General features: G+C 41.0%; 1 protein-coding gene across 1 annotated transcript in view; it reads left to right on the top strand.

The window, feature by feature from the left end:
• MSRB3 (methionine sulfoxide reductase B3) overlaps positions 1-17,981 on the top strand; it is a 177,076-nt gene that overhangs the window by 52,296 nt on the left and 106,799 nt on the right. The gene's annotated exons all lie outside the window — the stretch shown is intronic.

Genomic DNA, 17,981 nt, shown 5'->3' on the forward strand with positions numbered 1-17,981 from the left:
TTATAACCAATAGTTATACATTTGTAAGCAAATTATGTAATACGAGTCTGACAGTGTTTGCATTGATCCACAATCCTTATTTTAGAGATCCCAATCGTTTACTATAAAACAAGCAATACATAGACTTTTTCACCAAAATAGTTGATTCAGACAGTATAGATTTCGGATCTTATTCAAGAAAGAAAAATCTTTGCCAGAATTTCTTTATCTAGGTATAGAAAATTTTAGAAGCTCTGTACTTCCCATGGGGATGCTGCTCTAGGGGAAACGAAAAGATAGAAACCTTAATTGAGAGTAAATGGCATTTATTTAAAGCAGAATTACAAATTTCTAAGGGGATATGAACAAACAAGAATCTGATACATGTAGCACGTAAAATACTTAATATCTCTTCATAAATGTTTCCCTTTTAAAACGCTAGCATTTACAGAATTTCCAGAAATAACAGGAAACAGTAGTTTCCTTGAAACTTTTTTTAGAAGTTTAAAACCTTTCTTAACTTGCATAAACCTTATTGCACATTAGTGTTGGTTGAGAATCTGTTCCGAATTCTTATGTATTTATTCTTTGTGTTAAAAAAACCAGCCCTTCAAATTGTCACCCATTTCCTCTCAGAAAACACACATCCTTCTATTTCAACACCTTTAACTTGTGTCATAATAGTTGATATAACACTTAAGATAGTTGCTGAGCCATGTTAAACTTGTTAATATCCCGAATGGTAAAAATTGGCCACATCGCCTTTGCCTTTTGTTTAAGATTCTCCATCTCTTTCCCCATCATGTGATTCAGTAAAGTAGTGGATCTAAGGAAAACTTACTGTTTTAAATAGGAAACAGAACCACTGTAAAGGAAGGATTTACCTCATGTGAGATTTTGAGTCACAAATAATCAAAAACAAGACCTTTATTTAAACATAGGTACTGGCGAGAGTCAGAGTGTTTCACATTTGATGTGATATATCTTGTTTTCTTTAGCATCCTTATAGGGGGAGCTTTTGTTGTCTAAGTTTCTAAGGAATAGGGTTTAATATTTTTATTCTGTCCCCCCCCCCACTCCACTTTTAAATTGTATGCTTCTCTGACACTGATGTGTCTGAGAGAGTGTGTGGTGGTCCACTTCTTTCTTTCTTTTTTTTTTTTTTTTATTGGAGTTCGATTTGCCAACATATAGCATAACACCCAGTGCTCATCCCATCAAGTGCCCCCCTCAGTGCCCGTCACCCAGTCACCCCATCCTCCCGCCCACCTCCCCTTCCACTACCCCTTGTTCGTTTCCCAGAGTCAGGAGTCTCTCATGTTTTGTCACCCTCACTGATTTTTCCTACTCAGTTTCTCTCCTTTCCCCTTTATTCCCTTTCACTATTTTTTATATTCCCCGAATGAATGAGACCATATAATGTTTGTCCTTCTCCGATTGACTTCACTCAGCATAATACTCTCCAGGCCCATCCACATCGAAGCAAATGGTGGGTATTCATCTCTTCTGATGGCTGAGGAATATTCCATTGTATACATAGACCACATCTTCTTTATCCATTCATCTGTCGATGGACACCGAGGCTCCTTCCACAGTTTGGCTACTGTGGACATTGCAGCTATAAACATCGGGGGGCAGGTGTCTCTGTCTTTCATTGCATCTGTATCTTTGGGGTAAATCCCCAGCAGTGCAATTGTTGGGTCATAGGGGAGCTCTATGTTTAACTCTTTGAGGAACCTGCACACTGTTTTCCACCTCTTTCTTTCTATCTCCTCTATCATAATCCCCTTCTCCTTCTTCATAGAAGATGTCATGCCTTTCACCCATCCCAATTCTTACTATGATGTATTGTCCTGGGATAAAATCTCTAAGGCATCAAGCAAAATGACAGTTCAATAGTGCATTACTTCTGGAGGGGAAACCCATGAAAGCAAGGCCAAAGAAAATATTGAAAAATATCGAACTGGTAAAAAAATAATATTGAAATAGTATTTCATCTTGGTAAGACTCCATCTCCCTGCCTGCTGTCTTTTTATCTATCTCTCCATCTGTTGTCTGTTGTCTGTCCATCCATTTTGTACCATCTCCTTAAGTGAGAAGGTGTCATGAGGATATGTATCCACATATTTATTTAAAATTTAAAAACAGAAGTATTTTTTTCCTTTTTTGACAGTTTCATTTCCTTGCTAGATATGACAGAGAGGACCACTTTTGCAAATGAGGTTATATGGTGGACTTCTCCACTCATTAATGCTGTAAATATATAGCTCTAAGGTTTTGGCAAAAATGTATTTTAAGCATGTCATCTATTTGTAGAATACCAGAAAGTTCAATGATTTTTTTCAATTACTTGAATTTTGATAAAAAATTGTAGTGGTTACTTTAAAATATATAAGGGAATATGTATCAGTCGGCACATAATCTGGATACAGAAACCACACAGTAATATGAACAGGAAAGTAAAATTCAAAGAATTACGACCTATAACAGAGGATTGTGGTAATGAGGGATTGGCTAGTAGGGAGTAAATAGAAATTCTAAAGAGCATGGCAAATGTGAGAAGCAATCATGACCCCGAGGGCTGAGGTGGAGGCCGGGAAAAGCTCCCCGCCACGTCCTCCCCCAGGGGCTGAGATCTGGGTCTTGCTGGAGAGGGCATGGCTGTACCTCCCCCAACAGCAGAGCAGTCATTGCGGTGTCATGACTGCAACTTTCTGGGAATCCGCCCTCCGGAATTTGCTGGAAGTCTACCCTCTGCAGTGCTGGGGAAAGATGCTTAGAGGGGGGCACGTCACTGTAGGCATTCCACTCCAGAAGTTCCTGAGTGGTGGGGTGGCGGGGACGGGGCGGAGGCTGCCTCCTGCCAGGTGCTGCGGATTCCTGGCACCCAGGGCAGCACCTGGTGCCAGGGACAGCGCCCGAGCGGTAGGAGCCTCTCCCCAGGGATCTGGTGCGCACTGCACAGGCCAGGTGCTGGGTGCTGGAGATGCCACCTGGGTGAGGGGCCGGGTGCTGGGTGCTGGAGATGCTGCCTGGGTGAGGGGCCGGGTGCTGGGTGCTGGAGACACTGTGTGTTAGGGGTCAGGTGCTGGGTGCTAGGACACTGTGTGTGTTAGGGGCCGGGTGCCACGTGCTGGAGACGCAGTCCCACTGCAGCAGCCGCCCCCTGCCACCTTGGAGGCCCCCGGCCTTGGGGGGAGCCGGCGCAGCGAGGGCCTGCGGGGAGGGAACCGCCGGAGCGGCTGCTGGAGGCCAGAGGCTCTGCAGGAGCCTGGTGAGGAAGCTTCGGGAACCAGGGCGGGCCTTTTGTCTGCGGCCCTCCTCCTGTGTCCCCTACTGACAAAATCAAGTATCATGTTGGCCACCTAAGGAAATGTGCAGCTCCAGCTCCAGGGAGGGCACAGCTCAGGGCCAGGGCCCGCGGTGCGGGTGTATTTGCCCCCCGACTCCTTTGGGTCTTCCGAGCCGGAGCCTGCGCCTCTCCCCGGCGCCCCCCACCCCGGGCTCACCGGTGGGGCACAGGGCTGGCGGCCAGGACCAGGCCCGCATGTGGCCCCGGGGCAGCAGCCAGGGGGAGGGGAGGGCTGGGCAGGGACGACAGGAGGAGGGACTGTGCAGAAACAGCGGTGGGGGGACCAGGTGAGACCGGAGATGCGGCCGGAGCGCTGAGGTAGAAGCACCTGGTCACCAGCGGTGAGGAGGGCTTTCTCCAGCTGCCTCTGCCACCATCCCCGTCTGTCACCGCCCGACAGCCCTGGGGGTGTGTGTGCAGGTGTGTGCAGGTGTGCCGGTGCGCAGGTGTGCAGGTGTGTGCGGGTGTGTAGGCATGCGGGCCTGGCGGCGCCTGTGCTCCTCTCCCCGACCGATGCCCCTGGAGCCGTGGCCCCGACAGGAGGCCACCTGGTGACTCAGTGCAGCCGGCCTGGTGCTCACCCCCCCACACACACCGGCGACAGGCGCCTGCCCCCCCCGCCACTGCCGTGAGCCCCCCGTGTCCTCACACTCACGAGCTCTGCATGCCCGGGTTGCTCTCAGATGGGGCGCTTCGGAGTGTCAGTCAGTAAATGACCTGACAGAGCCAAGGACGTTCTCTCCTCTGGTTGCTCGGACTTCTGAAAGTTCATAAAACGGACTGATTGCCCATCAGATAAACTAGAGAGCGCGGCGGCCAAATAGAGGAACTGAGGGGTATCTGGGACCACTTACGCTTTGCTCTGGCTCACCCTTTGCCCACTGTTGTGAAGCAAATACATTTGTGAATTCTTTCTCTTAAAGTGCTTATAGCCCCGTCGGAGTGGTAGGAACGATGGAATAAACAATGACAACATATGTAAAAATAAGGCCAGTGTCTCATCCGGATGATCCACATCCACATCCAGAGGATGTGCCTGTAAGAAATGCTTTCGTGTGTGGGGGCGCCCGGGGTGCTCAGTTGGTCAAGCGTCTGATCCTGATTTTAGCTCAAGATCTCAGGATCCTGAGGTCCATGCTGAGCAGGGAGCCTGCTTGAGATTCCCTCTCCCCCTCCTTCGAACCCCTCTCTCTCTCACCTCTGTGTGCTCTCTCTCTCTAAAAACAACAAACCAAAAAAAAAAATTACTAAATATTTCTTTGTTGATCACATTCATGTCTGAAGTTTGCGGGATAGATTATGGAGGAATTTTCAATAAGTCAGTGGCATGATGAAAACGGGAAGTAGGCCGTAGCAGTGCACAAGGTAAGGTAGATGCTATTATTCATCCTTTCAATTAATTCTGCTTATATATTAAAAATAACAAGTATATGTTGAATCAATGTATGTGACTACTTTCTTTTTTTTTAAATTTTTTTATTGGAGTTCAATTTGCCAACATATAGCATAACATCCAGTGCTCATCCTGCCGCAGAGAATACGGGTGTGACAGCTTGAGTGGGAACCCTTTTTCCTTGTTAGCTGATAAACCTCAACATTATCCATGTGTAATCAACTAACAATTTTAAGACTTGGAAGAACCTCATAGGATAGTTTTTATTCTGTATGCATTAATTTATCCGGCCTCTCACTGAATTAATAGCTTATTTTGTACAGGGTCATAAATGATAATGATGATGATGATGATAATAATAAAACAAGAACTAACATTTACATAGCACTTACCCCATGCTACGCATGGTTGTCTGCACTTTATATAAATTTAAAAAATCTTCACAACAACGCATTTTACAGACAAACCGAGAGAGGATAAGGACTTTGAGAAGATCACACACCAGTATACAAATAGATTTAGAATAGTTACACTCGAACTTTTAGACAAGAAGAAAGGTAAAGAATGATAGGAAAACCCATTTTTAATATTTCGGTCACTCTGATCTGGTTACTTCCCTTGGCGTAACTGGGACACACACCCATGCACACACATACGCATCTCAGTAACTGTTCTTTGTCGCAGTAGTGAAGTTGACAATTGAAGACCTTTCCAATCAAGGGAGAGCTGAATCCAAGGTAAATAGATCCATCAAGGCAGGTCATCAGCAAGGACTCAGCCTCAGGCCGGTCACCCTTAGGGAAGTGCCTTGGAATCCTGACAGGCATGTGTAGCAGTACCCAGGAAGCCATCAGGCCAGTCAGCAGCTGCAAGGAGGGCGGCAGCTGGATTCACGGGCGGGATTCTGGTTATTGGCGGTAGAAGGCCATTTTCTTTTCACTTATGAACACCCTCATTACATTTTCTCAAGTAACTGTCGTCTAGATTTTCACCACTTTTTCTGAATTCTCTCTGTATGTTTTTTTCAAAGATTTTATTTATTTGTTTGAGAGAGAGAGCATGAGCAGGGAGAGGGACATAGGCAGAGGGAGAAGCAGGCTCCCCAGGGAGCCCGATGTGGGGCTCGATCCCAGGACCTGGGATCATGACCTGAGCCGAAGGCAGACGCTTCACTGACTGAGCCACCCAGGCGGCCCTCTCTCTGTATATTTGTGAGAAGACTGAGACCAGCTGACGTGAGCTATCTTATCTTTTCCTTCCACCTTGGCATTTCTTTTTCTCCTCATTATCATCAACCAGAACAGGCACGGACCAAAAGCAACTGGTGGAGCCCACTGCATATCAGCTCGGACGTGCGGCCTCAGACTTACCACTATGGAAAGGGGCAAAATAAAACCAAACAGGTGTAACAACTAAGTGCAGGAGAAGGCCTAGCGCGTGGTGGATATCCAATGAATGTGAAATTCAGGCGGCCTGACCAAGAGTTGGGACCAGATCCTACTATCACAACAGCCTAAGCAACTCCTTATGACGTGAGAAAGCACAGGCTTTATTAGAGAGAGTCTGTGAACAGCAGATATTAGTGCCATGAGTCACTGCTCCAGCTGTGTTGCTACATTTCAAATGCAACTCTGCTGCAAAACTATTCACACACGCTACATTTCACATGAGTCTCCTGTGCAATTTTATTCTAGGCTACTAGAAAATTTAAGCCGTTTTTCAACTCTCTAAGAACATAAGCCCTTTCACTGAAGAAATTCCAGTTCAGTGCCACACACAATTTACTCAACTATGCTATTGTTTGCTAGTCCGCTTACCATTAAAGGAGACTTTCAACATAAACTTTTCCCCTTCTCATACAGTGTTCTGAGCGCTCCCTGCACACACTTGCATGTGTGTGTGTGTGTGTGTGTGTGTGTGTTGTTGTTGTTAGTGGAGGAGAGGTAAATGGCGAGGGTAGTTTTACATTCTTACTCTATTCAACAAAGTGCATTTACCTTGAATTTGAATTGCGTTTCACCCCATTCTCAATCCTTAAAGTACAATTTCCAATACAATGAAACTTCTTGGAAAGGAACTAGATTTCTAAGTGGTGCCTTAAACTGGTGTTCTAGCTGAATAACTCGTATGTTATTTTGTAGAGAATATAAAATTGACTTCTCTCATCCCATTGGCCCTTCCTGTCTTGTCCCCACTATACGGTGAGTTACAGGAAAAATATCTCTAGCAGAGGGAGTTATTCTTCTATCTGTATCTCATCTGAAAGCTCAGGGCAAAATGACAGATTGAAAGAAGAGTACTTCCTGGAGCTACTGGCAAGATAGGGAGCAAAAAGCATGGCTAATGCCCGACTCATTAAACCACCAAGGGGAAAAAGGGGGAAGAAAGAAAAACATAAATACCATAAAAGCATAGCATAAGATAAAGAACAACTCTATTTGAGAAACCAGAAAACTATAGCAAGGCCTGATTCAAAGTTTAACAATATGCAAAGGTATTGAAACTGCATTTTTTGATTCAAAGAATGGAAGCCATGCCTACACATACAATCCCCAAAGAGCTAGAAGTGAATTATGGGTGTTATGTATAGATATCTGTGTTTTGCAGAGGAAAAGTGGGTGCAGAGCAATCTTGCCTTTCATTACCTAAATCACAATCCTAGTTCTTTAATTAATTTTCCAAATGTAGACAGAAATAGCATAGGTCCTTCTTCGTGAATTAGAATGGATGAGTTAGATTAAACTGGGAACTATAATGGGCAAAGTTTGGACTATGATTCACCTAAATGTATCCTGTTTGTATAAATATGAGTCAGAATATTAATATTTATTATTATAGTTCATAGATTTTGAAACCACTTAAGGACATCTTATGAAAAATTATGTGCAAGTTGTGGCGAGTACTTCTGAGGCAAGCCACAAAGCTACTCTTCCTGTAAATGAGTGATTCTTTCAAAACGTGGTCACTGATTCAATGACACTTGCATAAATTTTCATTCAGACTCACTGTGTCTTATCCATGGGTAAGTAACTCATCACATAACATTATCAAAGAAGAGCACAGAAGCCATCCAGAGTACCAAGTGGAAAGTGTTGTGGAGTTCCAGTGTGGACTTGCTGTAAAACCATAAGCACCTTCCTAAATGCTTCCGTCTTATTTTTCTCATCTGTAAAATGGTGAGAATAACATCAGCCCTTTCCAACTCATAGCACTACTGTCACAGATGAAATAATTACACAAACATGCTATAAAAGATATAAAGATAGACATATAAAGTAAGGTTTGTAAGAACTGTGCAGCTTTAAATAAATTTACATGGTAAAGTATAAACAGCATGCAAATCTGAAGTTCTCAAAATTAAGTCCGCATATTTTGCTTTTGAATCCGACATTACCACATGTTTTATAATATAGTTTGACCTCGTGATCTGCATCCAAAATATTTTCAGTTTCTGTTGAATAAGTAAAAACAAATTTAGTCTAGACTCTAAATTCCCCAAATAATATGATTTTAGATGAGTAACTGAGAGTTTAGATACATCAGTTATTTGCAGGTCTCTCCTTAACAAGTCTATCAACTTCTTGAGAGAATTGGTCATGCCTTAGGAGTTTTGTAACCCCCATCTCCACCCAGTGCAGGGGCACAGGACTTTGCATATCCTTGGTACTCAACTGTTTGTTAGGTAAATGATTTAATTCCAGTAAGTCAAGAATAACAGCAGAGTCAAATGATTCTAGTTGATACTAGAATGGTAGAATGGAGGAAGTATAAATAAGCACTTGGTTATAGAGTCCCCTAATTATTACCTTCACCACACTTTGTGAAGTGTTTTCTGTAGACCACTCATGGAACTTGCACGGGATGCTTATTTCAATAGTAGCATTGCTTACAACTGGAAAGGCATACTTGTCCCAACTAAGGGACAGATGAAGATGTTTACAGCTGGGATTTTTACAAGGAAACATTAAAAGGAGCAAAAAAAAAAAAAAAAAAGTGACAGAAAGGGTCAGCTGCCCGAAGCTGTATAAAAAGAGAGGTTCATAGTCAAACATTTATATTATTAAATATAAGAAAGATTAAAAATAATTAAATAGTCAACTCAAAATGCTGGAAAAATAACAACATAAACAATAAAATAAACTAGGATAAAGTGCCCATCTTTTCCCTCCAGGAATTTGCCAGACATTCAGAAGCTGAGATACCAGCAGACCGGGATTTTTCAACCTCAGCCACTGTTGGCATTTGGCCTGGATATTTGTTGTAGGGGGTTGCCTTATACATCGTAGGATGTTCAGTAGCATTCCCGATCTCTACTCACTTGATGCCAGTAGCACACATCCCTCTCATTCCCCACCCCTTCCACCCCAACCCTCCAAGCTGACAAAGAAAAATTTCTCCAGATATTATAAAAAAAAAAAAAAAACCTGGAGGGCAAAACCACTTCCATTTGAGAACTACTGATTTTGATAGCCAACCAAACAGTAAATCAAGGTCTGATTTGTAGTGTTTGCTGATTTCTGTGATGTGTGTACTTCTACCATGGGTAGAAGTCAAGCTACAAATGTGACATCACTGAATATGGAGATGGAAAGAGATATGTAGTGACACTATTAGATAGTTTTTCTATAATGCATATACAATAGATGTTAATAACACAGACAACAGTTAAATTTAGTTAAAAAATTTAAAAGTGGTGAGTTTTGGAGTATTTCCTTTGCTTTTAATATAATTTACTTAATTGAAAGTTCATATAACTTCCTATTTTTAATAATGCCTGTACTTAGCAACCGACTTTTAGATTCCTGATATGTTAGCAATGTTTCTCTCTTGAGCTTCAGCACATCAATATATGGGTGCAAACCAAGGGTAGACTAAATTCATCAAAAAACGCAACCCAGACTCAAGTTAGCTCAGCCCCCAATTAGATGAAGGTAATCTTCCCTTTCCCCTCCACACTCTGCCTATCAGAAGATAGGATGAACTGTCTGTAAAAGAAGATTACATCATTCAGCATCCAGTGTTTCATACACAATGTCTGACATTCACAAAATTTACCAGGTATACTAAAGTAAAGGACCAAGGGAAATAAGCTGAAAAAAGAAACAGGTCTATAGATGGCCCAGATATCCAGATATTTAGGTCATCAGACTCAGATTTTAAAAAAAACTCTAATAAATATATTCAAGAAAATAGCTGATAAGATGGGGAATTTCACCAGAGAACTGGAATCTATTGTAAAGAATAAAATGGTTCTAGGGCTGAAAAGTACCATAATTGAAATATAAATATAAGAGATTAATTTAACAACATGTTGGATATAGAAGAAGGATTAGTAAACAGAAAAATATGTCAGTAGAGAATATTCAGGCTGAAGCTAGAGGGGTTAAAAAAATGAGAAGTCATTGAGAAGATAACACAAGAATTACAGTTTAAGGAAGAACATATATTAATCACAGAAAAGAAAGAAAAAAGTAATGGGAAGGAAACAATATTTGAAGGAGAATCGCCAAGAATGTTCCCAAACTGAGGGGGAAAAAAAAAAAGAAAGAAAACCAACAAACCTTCAAGTCACAGATTCAAAAAGTGCTATAAATCTGAAACAGGATGAATGTGAAGAAAACTGACTCTGGGCATATCACAGCAAATCTGATGAAAATCAAAGGTAAGGAGAAGATCTTAAAAACATTCAGATAAATTAACTTAAAAAATAAAAACAATTAGGGGGATCCCTGGGTGGCTCAGCGGTTTAGTGCCTGCCTTTGGCCCAGGGCGCGATCCCGGAGTCCCGGGATCGAGTCCCGAGTCGGGCTCCGGGCATGGAGCCTGCTTCTCCCTCTGCCTGTGTCTCTGCCTCTCTCTCCTCATTCTACGACTATCATGAATAAATAATAAAAAAAATTAAAAATAAATAAATAAAAACAATTAGAACTGTTAAATAAAACCAAGAGATTGATCTTCTAAAAGACCAATAAAGTTGACCATTTCTGTCAATTCTAATCGAGAAAGAAAGGAAGAAAGAAAAGAACATAGGTTCCAAACACTAGAAATGAGAATAGGATAAACCCAAAGATATGAAAAAAAATTAATGTAAGAAACTTATGTATAATTCTAACCTGATAAATTGAAGGTCTCTGTAGTTTTCTAAGGATAAAATAAGATAAAATTTGAATATAGAAGAGTTATAATATTTGAATTGATCAGTAATCCTAGAAGAAATTGGGAATTATTACAAACTGGCTTAGATTAATACAGAAAAAGTAGAAAATGTTATTCCTATGCTATTATAAACTGTTAACTGAAGAAAATAGATGAAAACTTACGAACTCCTTTGACAAATGTAAAATACTAAAAAACCAAAACCTGACAAATATATTCCAAGTAAAAACAACAGACTAATCTGAATTATGAAAATAGATGTAAGAATTTTAAATAAAATATTAGTAAAAGGAGTGTAGCAACATAATAAATGAGTAATATGCCCATGGCCAGATAAAGTTTATTTCAGGAATGTACAAATAGTTCAATACTAGGACATCTTGGGAAAAACTGATCATTTTAATTATGTCCACAAGAGGTTTTATGAAAATTTCAAGTACATTCTTCAATTAAAAAACAAAAAACCTCTTAGTGAAATAAAAACAGAGGTAAATACTGTGTTTCATCAAATCAAAGAAGCCATTGATGGGAGGATTTATTATTACTTCAAGTAACAGTAAGGAAAAAAACTGCCATATAGATTGTGCAATGCTACTTATTAATCATAGACACATCTAGGTTTCAGAGATGTTAATGTGTTAAATATAAAAAGGACTCAATAAAATCAACGAAATACTGTAAACGGTGTTGGGGCAACCAGCTAAATATTTAAAAAATAAATTTAGATCCCACACCCCTCAATATCTTATAACCCAAAATCTTATGCCCCAATAAAGTCTAGGTTAAATAAAAATTTAAAATATTGACAATAAGACCATACAAGTCTAGGGGAAAATGTAAGCTAAATTTGTATAACATTGGGGTGAGGTAAGCCTTTCTAAACAAGATTCCCAAGGCAGAAATCAAAAAGAAAAAAATATTTTAGGTTGGAATACGTAAATATTTTACATATCTATAGCTCAAAAACATTTTTAAAAAACCTGGCAAACAAACTGGGAGAGATTTGCAACTCATGTGAGAGACAGAAGATTAATATTCAAAGCAACTGAGAAAGACAAACATTGGTAAATGAGTGGATGATATAAAACCTTCTACCTCTTAGAATAAAAAAATGGAGGGATCCCTGGGTGGCGCAGTGGTTTGGCGCCTGCCTTTGGCCCAGGGCGCGATCCTGGAGACCCGGGATCGAATCCCACGTCAGGCTCCCGGTGCATGGAGCCTGCTTCTCCCTCTGCCTGTGTCTCTGCCTCTCTCTCTCTCTCTCTCTCTCTCTGTGACTATCATAAATAAAAAAAAAAAAAATTAAAAAATAGAGTAAAGGAGGGATAGATAGTTTTTTACCTACCAAATTAGTGAACATTTGCAATGTCATCAAATTCAGTGTTGGTCGGGATCTGGGAAATTAACATTTTAAAATACTGCTGGGTGGAATGTAGTAACTTTGTGGACAGTAACTTTATGAATTATGTCAAAAGTCTTAGAATTCTGCATGCCATTAATCTAGCAAATACACTGTAGCAATTAGCAATTTATTCTAAAAATCATGTTCATGCATTGAGATAAAGCTACAAGAATGTCTTTAATCACTCTTCTTTATGATAGCAAAGATTAATTTGAATATTCACCTAAATGAACTACCTGGTGAAAATACATAAGACATTTCAAATAGTATTGCAAAAGAATATTTAATGGTCCGGAAGGAAACTTAAAACAAATTTAAAAGTTTACAAAACAATACTTACATATGACTCCATATTTGTAAAATACAGATATCTACAAATACATGAACATAAAGCACTTTAGAAGGTTATATACCAGGTATTAATAGTAGTTATTTCTGGGTGGTTGGATTTAGGTCAATTTTTTTTTTGGTCTGTCCTTTTTATTTGTTTTAAAGATGAACATGTATTTTTTGAGTAATAAGAAAAAAAAAAGGAAAATATTTAATGTGATTTTACCTTTACTCGATGTGTTACAAACATTGAGCCATTTAATTTATTTTAAGATCTTTTAAATTATTATTTTTGTAAGTAGACTTCACATCCAGCATGGGGCTTGAACTCACCACCCTGAGATCAAGAGTCGCATGTTCCTCTGACTGAGCCAGCCAGGCATCCCTGAACAATTTATTTTAAAAACTTACCTTAAAAACATTATCTTTCTACCCCTCAATTGATCTTTCCTCAGTGATAATTTAGAATGTAATTCCAAATTTATTTTTGACAGCCCAAATCCATCCTGTCCATCTCATTAATTTATTCACATCCTAAGTGATACTTTGTCCATTGCTTTCTCTTCTAAGTTGCTGCTGCTGCTGCTGCTTCTTCTTCTTCTTCTTCTTCTTCTTCTTCTTCTTCTTCTTCTTCTTCTTCTTCTTCTTTCTTCTTCTTTCTTCTTCTTCTTCTTCTTCTTCTTCTTCTTCTTCTTCTTCTTCTTCTTCTTCTTCTTCTTCTTCTTCCTTCTTTCTTCTTTCTTCTTCTTCTTTTTTTCTTCTTTCTTATCCCTAAGTAATAATGATGCTATCCCAGGAAAGTTGGGCACTGGGATCTTAAACATTGCTCAAAACTTTTGCATAGTGAGCTTCTCTTGGCCTACACTTCCTTTCAGGTTTTTTTCCCTCTTCATGACTTATCTTCCATCTTTCTGTAGGATCTCACCTGGTCTTATTCCCAGACACCTGGAGGTAACTGATAAAGGATGGGACGCCAATTTCAGAAGAGTTGTATTTATTTTAAACAGACTTGCTTTCTTAAACTGTTTGTCATGTTTGAATTAGGGATTAAAAAAAAAAAAGCAACCACTGATTGAGGACTTACCATGTACCAGGCATTATGCGAAGCACTTGAAAGAAAATTATCTCTTTTATCCTTCCTAACTTAAATAGAAAATCAAAGCTCATGAAGTGTCCAGTTCACTCCAAGTAACAGTGGCAGTAAGAGACGGAGCTAGGACACAAATTCAGGTCTGGCCATCCCTAGAGCCAGCACTCCTCAACTCCTATATTCTGTTATAATGCCTCCCTGTATTCTTGCTCATTATTCTTTTTTGCTGAGTAATTCACCATCTGGTAGCTATCACACTCTGGTGTTAATTGGCGCTAATTTTCTGATGATGGCCAAGTGACTATACTTGGACTTTTAAAGCAGAGCAAGCTATGATCAAAGCGTAAGACATGTGGGGTTAAAGTCACAACTTTCCCTACTTAACGGTGTGCGGCTTTAAATAAGCTACTTAACCTCCTGAGCCTCAATTTCCTCATTTGCAAGATGAGAATAATACCTGTGTCATGAGAACTTTTGCGAGGATTAAGTAAATAGTGTTGAAATGTTTTGTAAGTGGAAAAAAAAAACCACTGTAAATGTGAAGCATTGATACTAAAGCACTTTGAGGATTGGCCTACATTGCAGCTTTCAGAACTGAAGTTCGTTAGAGAACAGGAGGCGTGCCACTTATTTAGGGCAGAGATCGGAAGATCTGTTAATAAGTGATGCTTTAAACTTCTGGCAAGTTCGTCTGTTTGCTGGGTGATCACTGCCTAATGGTTACGGGTTCGTGTTGACGACGGTGAGTAGTGATTTGCTGTGAGAGGTGGGATAGGAAGGAGACTGTGCTCGTCCAACATAAACCCATAGGTAATCGATAGTCCTGCTCTCTCACAGATTGGCCAGCCTACCTCTGGAGTGTTCTGTGGTTCAGGATCAGAGCCACACTTCAAAAGGCTTATAGACAAAATGGACCACATTCAGGGAAGAGCAATGGATGGTTAGGAATCTCAAAACCATGTCGCCCGAAAAGGGATGATGAGAGAAAGGAAGGGAACTGAGTGGGAAAAACCAGAGAGGGAGACAAGCCATGAGGGACTCCTAACTCTGGGAAACAAACTAAGGGTTGCGGAGGGGGATGGGGTGACTGGGTGACGGGCCCTGAGGAGGGCACCTGATGGGATGAGCACTGGGTGTTATACTATATGTTGGCAAATTGAATTTAAATTAAAAAAAAAAAACCCAACCATGTCACTCGAACAGATGATGGAAGGGAACTGAAATGCTCAGTTCAAGGGGAGGAGAAAAGGCACGGAGCCCTTGTGATCTGCTTTAGCGGTTTGTAAATCTAGCTGTCCACGAGAATCACAAATTCCAAGCCTCTCCCTTGCCCCAAATTCTGATTTAGCAATACTATGGTGGGGCCCGGAGTCTTTTTTTTTTTTTTTTTTTTAAACTTTCCCCTAATTCTTGTTCTTGGTTGCCATGAGTCTAGATGAACCTTAAGAAAGATTTGCCTTGGGCATCCCTGGTGGCTCAGCGGTTTAGCACCGCCTTCAGCCCAGGGCCTGATCCTGGAGACCCGGGGTCGAGTCCCACATCGGGCTCCCTGCATGGAGCCTGCTTCTCCCTCTGCCTGGGTCTCTGTCTCTCTCTTTCTGTGTCTCTCATGAATAAATAAATAAAATCTTAAAAAAAAAAGAGAAAGATTTGCTTTAGGGTGATGTCAATAGTCATATAAGGGAAGGAACAAACACTACAAACACTATAGACAGTAAGACTAAAAAGATTTCTCAACCCTCTGAATGTGAGATTGGTGAGAAAGTGGTTACTAAAGATTAATTTGCTGTTTTGAATATGGCTTGGGAAAAAAGGATGATTAATTTGACTTTGGAAGTCTGATAGATTCCAGGTTTTAACATAAAATTTCAGGTGCATCGATATTCCCCACAGCATGTTCCAGTGGACATTTGTTTGTTAAGAATAGTACTCCTGCAAAAAAAGTAAAAGAAAAAAAAAAAAGAATAACACTCCTGAAAAAACCTAGTTCTATGATATGCTAGTATGTGTTCTATGAAAAAAGAAGAGAGTTCTGTGGACTGTAAATAAACAGGATTGCTTTCTGGGAAACACAGCGTTAAATCAAATGGTGGCTTCATCATAAAAATCCAGGAGTACGCAATTCACCAACGCTCGTTGTAGAGCTCTGGAGGTGGAGTGCTCTGTGTAGCATCTTCAAAAATGACCTCAGAATCTTAATTTAGGAATATTCTGTGCAGCTGATGTTACTGATGACACACGTTAGGAAATGCCACCGTGCTATATAAAGGCTAGAAATCATGGGATGAAGGAGGCTATGAAATGCCGCAGAGGCACAGAAGCGTAAGAACCCATCACTGGGTTTGACAATTGTGAGAGGACAATTTTGGTAGAAGTAGTAGTGAAAGTAAGAGTGTGAAGATTTTAGGATACAATCTCATGTTTTCCAACCACAAGCCGAAGTGGAGATAACTTAAAATATTTGAAATTGGAATAATCCCAGAAAACACAGTTGTTGTAGTTACATCATTATAGTTTAAGGTAGGAACGGTGAGGCTAAACCCCTTTATTACTGGAGGGAAAGCAAACTCAAGGCAAAATTTTATTTTATGTTCTTGATACATTGAAGAAAGGCGTAAAGAAGGATACAGTTAAGGTATTACAGGTGAGAGAAAGAGATTTAAAGACAGAGTAAGCCTGAGAACAGAAGATTAGGGGGACTTGGGTGGCTTAGTCATTTTTAAAAAATATTATTTATCTGACAGAGAGAGAGCGAAAGTGAGTGCTCTCAAGCAGGGGGTTGGGGCAGAAGGTGAGGGAGACTCCAGCTGAGCAGGAGCCCGGTGCAAGGCTAGATATGAGGCTGGATGTGGAACTGGATCCCAGGACCCTGGGATCATGACCTGAGCCCTAGGCAGCTCCTTAACCCACTGAGCCCCGCAGGCGCCCTGGCTCAGTCGGCCAAGCATCTGACTCTTGATTTTGGCTCAGGTCTTGATCCCACTGTCGTGAGATCGAGCCCCCATGTGGGGCTCTACGGTAGGTGTGGAGCCTGCTTAAGATTCTCTCCCTCTCCCTCTGCACTAACTCCCCCCCATCCCCCGCCCTGGGCCCCACCCCAGGTACACGGGCCCTCTCCCTCTAAACAGAAAAAAAGAAAAAAAAAAGAGCAGAAGATTAATTTTTCTCCTTTTGGGAGATAGGCAAAAGAAAATTTTTTAGCCGTAATTGTCCACCTGTGAGGTGGATATTTAATATTCAATTTTTTGGAGTATCTAGATCTTCTTGCCTGTCCGTGTGACAGTATGCTTGCTGTTGAGTAGGAGTTCGGCAGCGGTTAGCGTCACTGTTCCAACGTCTTACTGTGTCACACTGCCAGCGAGTAGACAAAGGACGAGGAAATCCATTAAAGTCCAAGCAGATAACTGCATTTGCTGTATCATTACTGTATTTAATAATCACCAGTAGCTGGGTACAGCCCATGAATGCTTTGGCTCTCCGTACGTCACCTCCGTTATCTTGCATTGTGCTTGGAACCAACACACTTGTTCATTTGTGCCTCGATTTGGTTTTTCAGTGGTCGTTCTGGCTGCAGGTTTTCTGCCCTGAGGAGAGCTGGCTTTCTGCTGCTGGAGATTTGCACATTTTACTTCTATGTACTCACTTAAGTGTATAGTGTTAATGGCAGCTGCATGAGTCATCGTCTGCATAAGCATAAATTAACTGCAGTGCCTCTGTGGTGCTCTTTGAGATCGCTCTGGAAGACCACCCAGAAGTGGAATTTACACAAACTGCAAAGGCCCATTCAACTTCAGAAACTGAGCAGCACTGACCCAATTACCCCCGCCCCTCGCCAGTAGGAACCAGCTACCCGTTTGCTTCTGATTGAGGTTCAAACTGTTGATCTTAAACTATAAAGGGCTTTATGGGCCGAATTACAGCTACTTTACACAAGACTTCTTCCTTCAAATCAAGTGCTTTGCACATAGTGAGCCCTCCATAAATGCTTTTGACTATGACTCCATGAGAGTTCACATCTTCCAGTGCACTTCTTTTCACGGTCTCCAGCTTTGAGCGAAGGTTTTCTGATATAGTCAATGTCTCTCACATCATCTTTACTTGGGGAGGCAATGCAGCGTAAGGTTCGTGATGAATCTTTTTAGGTGATTTGCTGCCGTAGTCTGAGTAATTCACAGAATCTAAGATTTTATCATTTGATTCATGTGAGCAGAGGCAAGAGCTCTAAAATCAGATTTTTTTTTAGTAAGTTCACCAAGAAAGTGGCAAGTGTATGACTTTC

Source organism: Canis aureus, chromosome 11 (assembly GCF_053574225.1).
Source record: "Canis aureus isolate CA01 chromosome 11, VMU_Caureus_v.1.0, whole genome shotgun sequence".
Classification (NCBI taxonomy): Eukaryota; Metazoa; Chordata; class Mammalia; order Carnivora; family Canidae; genus Canis; species Canis aureus.